Genomic DNA, 6,663 nt, shown 5'->3' on the forward strand with positions numbered 1-6,663 from the left:
AAAGGCCTCAATTGAAAGTGGGATTGTAATGGTGGTGAATTAAGGAAAGAAATGAGAAAATGTAAAAGAAATGACTTTGGTAGGAATTCATTTAATCCAAGTTAAATATATGTTGTTTCAGAATTAATGCATGTATTGTATGGATTCCTAGGAAGGGGTATGGTTAAGATAGGTAGCCTTTTGTATGAAAGATGGAAATGACTTAGTAATGCATGCTAAAACAAATAGAGAGATAAATAATTCATTATGCATTTGTCATTTCTCTTTCATTGGGTTGCTAAAATAAAAGTTAATTATATTATGAATCACTCATAATGAATGTGTTGCACACATATGATGATATAATAATTTAATTTCAATCTAATTGAAATCAAATGGATTAATAGAATTTTTATGTGCAATAATTCTGAGATCACTTTAGGACGTTGTGAATATTTGAAATGAAAAGAATAAATATATGTATAATGACATATGTTTGGTAGATTGATTGATTAGATTAAATGTAGAATAATGGAAATATGCTATGAGATATAAGCCACCATGACAGAATAACACCACCTACAAGGGAGCTCAACAACTTGATTAAAAGTCTCATACTTAAGAGATCTAGTTTCTGAATGAAGCAAAGTTGGGAAAATGAAATTTCATGTTTGAAAATTTTGAGTACATCTCATGAAAACTAAATGGTAGGAAACAAGTGAAATGATGGACTAGGAAGCTTAGGAAGAAGACTGTTGCAGGGGAATGACATCCTCGTGACACTTTATTCACCTTGTTATCCTCCACAATATCCCAAGGCTGAGAAGGGAGATCAAAGGAGGTAACCTCCAACCACTTAGGTTTCAGTAGCTAGCCCTGCTAAACCAGAGAGGGATCTCTCTATGAATTCACAACCAATGATGACTGGAATAGGGAAATATCTTAGGCTAGATATGTTAGGCTCAGGTAGGGTTTTGAAAGTTTTAGGGTTTTGCTGGATAAGGAGGGAAAATCAGGGAACTAGGTCAAAAGATCAAAGGGTTCAGCTACAAGAGATATAAAGAAGTAGGGTAGTTGTGCCTTTGTGATACTTTAGGGTTTTGTCGATGTAGTGTAGGGTGGAAATGCAGAGATAAAAATTAGCATGGCTAGCATGAATTCATTTATCAGAAGACAAGAGACATAAACATGAGGTTCCTATCAAAACAGAGCTTAAAACTAAGAATTATGTTTATAACCTTGAAGGAAAATCATTGAAAAGCATAAGAATGGAATTATCATTCATATAAGACTATACCAGAGAGAAAAATTTATCACAAACTCACAACATAATAATTCCTCAGTAACAGCTGCAATTGTCCTTTGAATATCTACAAAAGTGATGAAGTACAAGCTCCAAGAGTTCAACGCACTCATGTCCAACCTGTTCTATGACTAAAAAATACATACATATAGAAAAAAACCATTTTCCCCTCTCTCAGGGTCGAATCCTTTAGTTTAGGAACTGATTACATGAGGTGCTAAAAAAACCCTAATGTCTAGGGAGGTTAAAACAAATCCTCCATTTAAACTTTGACTGACATTTCCTCATAAATGAGGCCTAAATTTACATAAAAATTACCTAACAAGACTATTTACCCTTCATTACATCATAATTACATCCAAATTAAGTAATTACATCATAAAGGCTCAAATCTAGTTGATAAAACTAAGAAAAAGTAATTACAGGCAAAAGCGCAGTGATTTCAGGCAAAAGAGCAATGTGTCATGAGAAAGCGCAACGAATTTGGGATAATTGATTATTCGAGGCCTTCTCGAGGTCCAAATTTGGATCTTGATGGCTCATTGGAAAGATTTGGATGTCTGCTACATGATGGAATCTTCAAGAACTGAAAAGTTTTCTTCTAGCCCTCCAAAACTTCATTCTCCCATAGGTATTCCCAAAAGCGCAATGAGCTCTTCAAAAAGAGGGTAGAGAGGTGATTTTTGAGTAGTTTTAAGCCTTTTCCACCTACCAAAACCTGCTGAAATTTTCCTCCCAAGATATAGAACTGATTTAAAAGTGATTCTAAATTTTAACATGCAAAAAAAAAATCATTTGGAGCATCCCATCAAGAGCGCAGTGTGGGGCACACTACGTTTTTGACCTAGTGACTATTTAAAAAATTGCCAAAAATTCTGGGTTTTCTACAAAACTAGGGCTCAAAGATGGAGCCATATCTCTCTAAAAATAATGCTTTTTAAAAAAATGGGAGAGTTTTTTGTTCTCTGGTATGTTAAGAAAAATAACCTCCTCCAGTGTTCAAAATACTTTCTCATTTTTTCAGAAGCCAAGTTTGAAGTTTATTACTAAACATTGCAAAAGCGCAACGTGCTCATAGCAAAAGTGCATTGAAATGTTTGGAGAGTGATTTTGAGGCCTTACCACAGGATATTTGGGCTGCAAGTGGTATGGTTCGAAATATATTGATGTATGCTACACAATAGAGTCATCAAGCACTGTAAACAACTGCTCCAAGACACCTAAACATTCAATATCCCAAGACTGCTCCATAAGTGCAAGAACTCTCTTGCAGCAACTGTATCTTGGGCATTTCTCCCCAATAATCATACATGTACATAAAATGAAGGAGTGTTTTGTTCCTTGGCCTATCATTGACAAAAACCTCTTTAAATTTTGTACAATTCATCTCCATTTGGTCATAAACATATTTTGAAGCAAAACTGTCCCTATGTGCAACAAATGATTTGTCAATGTCCCTTTGACCTAGTGGAGGAGATGGCTCACTCTCTTGCTATTTCTGCCTCTTGAGACCTCTTGTCCTTGGAATCCTTTATGCTTCCTCTGCTTAGTAGTCTCATAATCCATAGCAAACCCTAGCTCAATGGGAAGGGAAATTAGGGTTTGGTGTCGGGAAAAACAAGGGATTTGGGCAGTTTCTAAAATTGAGGAAGATGAAGGGGTTTTAGGGTCTCTAAATTCTTGGGAAAATTATTGGGGGGTAGGGATAGATGTTAGGGAGTGTAGGGAGGTGAAAATTTAGGTAATGGGTGAGGGGAAGGGTGAAAAAGTGGAAAAAACAGTCCTAGCCTAGGAAAGTGTCAAAGTGTAGCAATAGGCTAGGGTTTGTGGGAAAGTAAAGGAAATGAGGGGAATGGCCATGGGAAAAGATTAGGGGAGGATTTAGGAGGTAGTTAAATGTGTTGTGAGGTTGGATTTGATAGGTGACATCAAACATACTTGATTAGAGTAACTTGTAACTGAAAAGTACTTGCAACAATCTTACTTGAAGTGGAAAGTAAGATCTCAATGTGAACCGTTGCACTTTAACACTTTATTCCCTAAATTCACTAACTCCCATGATAGTGACAAGAATGATGATATGACTCTCATTGGATATGGATGACACAAGAAAATGATGAGACTAGGTGTACTCTTAACTACTTTATGAAACTTTGGACTTTTCAACCATAAATGATTTCAAGACCACAATGATGACCTAGACCAACATTTAGACTTATGATAATAAATAATGACATGACCATGCTTAGGGTGGTGACTTTTTAGACCAAGGGATTAGTGATGACCTAGACCAACACCAACCAGTGACCAAATTTTTATTTGAGGATTGACTTGAAAATATAAAAATTTGACCTAAGACCCTAACAAAAACTTTGAAAGAGCACATTTGATCATTGGTGACTAGCAGGACTGACATACACTAACATTGGCTCCAGCTAGGGATGGAAGCTCCTTTAGGAGGTGTCAAAAACACCGTAGACCAAGTGTCCTTATCCATTGGTCATGGAGTCAATAATAAAAATTTAAACTCAAAACTGTAAACTGATTGACAAACTGAACTGACTTGACTATAAAAAACACACTGACTAAACTTACTTATGGCAGCAGACCATCGGGATCTTAGGGCCTTCACTCCGGGCTTCAAATCCTGATGATAACTACCCACCTATCTATATAATCATATGTAATGATCCCTCTAGTTAAACAATACAACAAATGGCTACTTACTTGAATCTTGCTCACACTTTCCTCGAGCTGGTAGAAGGAAAAAGAAAGTGGCAACTCAACTTTTCCACTGGATCCAATACATGTATTGACAAACTTGGAAAATTATTCCTCTACTAATGACTGCAATAAACTCACCACAGGATCATGGAAAGCATGCAACATAAGATCTTCTAGATGATTAAAAGCAGTAAAACAAACCTTATTCCACAATGTTGGTTTGTCTATATGTTGAAACTGATTCCCATCAAACGGAATGAGAGAAAACTATTTTTCATTCTCATCATCCACAATAGATAAGGGCTCTGAATTTTCTTGAATTTCATCAAACACAACAACAAGATCATATGCAACAAGGATGTCTTCATCATTAACTAGATCACATAGAAGTTGGCAAGGTCACTGCAACTCATCATTAGAATCATGAAATAAAACTTGGCTTTCATCATTCAAATTTGATTGATCTTTAATCATGGAAGAAAATATTGTCTGTTGGAGATGTTCTTGTGGATCATAAGACTGCTGCAAATCAACAAATGATTCTTCAATGATATGCTCAATTACCTTTACCTGATGATTGACAAGAGGACTTTGTTCGACAACCAAAGTGCTAATGTTTACACCCATAGGATCTAAAATAACCGATTTTTTTTCATTATTCTCCTCTTCTTGACTAGTTTTAGGCTCCTGAATTTCTTCCTTAACCTCTAGTTGGTTAGTGTGTTGTGTTGCTGCCTGAATTGTTTCATATTGGGAATCTTTATGAGCAGCTAGATAATATTCATCATCAGTTTCTTCATCAATTAAAGATGAGACTACTGTGTGTTGAGTATGATCCTTTGTATCAAAGCAACTAATATTTGTTATTTTCTGTTGGGAAGAAAATTCATAAAGGGCCTCTATGATCTCATAATCTAGACATTCTTCATCACCAAAAGTCTTTTCAAGGTATTGAATGAAGTTTTCACAGGATTCACAACAATCTTCGAACAACAAGAATGAATGATGAGATTTTCCATAAAACTCAAATAATGTTGTGTGTAATTATTTAAGAGAGAATAAGCTACCTGGCTTCAATCCTTCATACCATGATCTTGCTTTTCCTTCTAGGGTAGCCATAAACATTTTCATCAAACAATCCTCATGAAAGCTAATCCCGAGCTTATGTATATGCCAATGAAATTTTATTAGATGCAGAATAGCCTCATCCTCGTTTCCATCTATGAATTTGGGCAAATTAGTTTTCCAATCTATGCAAGGAATTCGATTTGGAAAACTAGGAATGTGAGCATGATTCGTAGGAGCATACCTTCGAGCAGTTGAATCCATTTTGAAAACAGTTAAGTCACCAAGAATTTCTTCAAACTACTGGTTTTTGAACAATGGAGTCGCCATGAAAATTCTAAACCTTTGGATTCTTCGACACTGGAGTTGCGAGGTGAAATATGCACAACCTTTCTTGTGTGTCTGACCATTGTTCACCATAATTAAATCAAATCTAATCCTTAGAATTCTTTCACAAGGAAGATATGATATTACGCTCCCTAGCAACGATGCCAAAATGTTATCCTCCACAATATCCCAAGGCTGAGAAGGGAGATCGAATGAGGTAACCTCAAACCACTTAGGTTTCAATAGCTAGCACTACTAAACTAGAGAGACATCTCTCTACGAATTCACACCCAATGATGACTGGAATGGGGAAAGATGTTAGGCTAGATATGTTAAGCTGAGGTAGGGTTTTGAAAGTTTTAGGGTTTTTTCTGGATCAAGAGTGAAAATCAATGAACTAGGTAAGGGGACCAAAGGTTTCAGTTGCAAGAGATATAAAGGAGTAGGGTAAGTATTATTTTGTGATACTTAGGGGTTTTGTCGATGTAGTGTAGGGTTGAAAAGAAGAGATCGAAATGAGCATGGCAAGCACAAATTCATTTATTAGAAGACACGTGACATAAACATGAAATTCCTAACAAAACAAAGCTTAAAACTAAGAATTATGTTTATAACCTTTAAGGAAAATCACCGATAATCATAAGCATGGAAGGAGAATGGAATTATTATTCATATAAGACTATAACAGATAGAAAACTTTATCACAAAATCACAACACAAGAATTACTTAATAATAGCTGCAACTATCCTTTGAATTTATGCAAAAGTGATAAAGTACAAGCTCCAAGAGTTCAACTCACTAGTGTCCAACCTGTTCTATGACTAAAAAATACATATATAGAGACCAAAACCATTTTCCCCTCTCTCAGGGTCGAATCCTTCAGTTTAGGAACTTATTACATGAGGTGTTCAAACAAAACCCTAATGTCTAGGGAGGTTAAAACAAATCCTCCATTTAAACTTTGATTGAACTGCCCTCATAAATGAGGCCTAAATTTACATTAAAACAACCTAACATGCCTATATACCCTTCATTGCATCATAATTACATCCAAGTTAAGTAATTACATCATAAAAACTCAAATATAGCTGATAAAATTGAGAAAAATTAATTACAGGAAAAAGCACAGCGATTTCAAGCAAAAGCGTAGTGTGCAAGGAGAAAATGCAGCGAATTTCGGAGAATTGATTTTTGGAGGCCTTCCCAAGGTCCAAATCATGACCTTGATGGCTCATTGGAAATATGTGGATGTCTGATACATGAT

Source organism: Pinus tabuliformis, chromosome 9 (genome assembly GCF_031772625.1).
Source record: "Pinus tabuliformis cultivar Carrire ecotype Pingquan chromosome 9, CPIR1, whole genome shotgun sequence".
In the NCBI taxonomy this organism is placed as follows: domain Eukaryota; kingdom Viridiplantae; phylum Streptophyta; class Pinopsida; order Pinales; family Pinaceae; genus Pinus; species Pinus tabuliformis.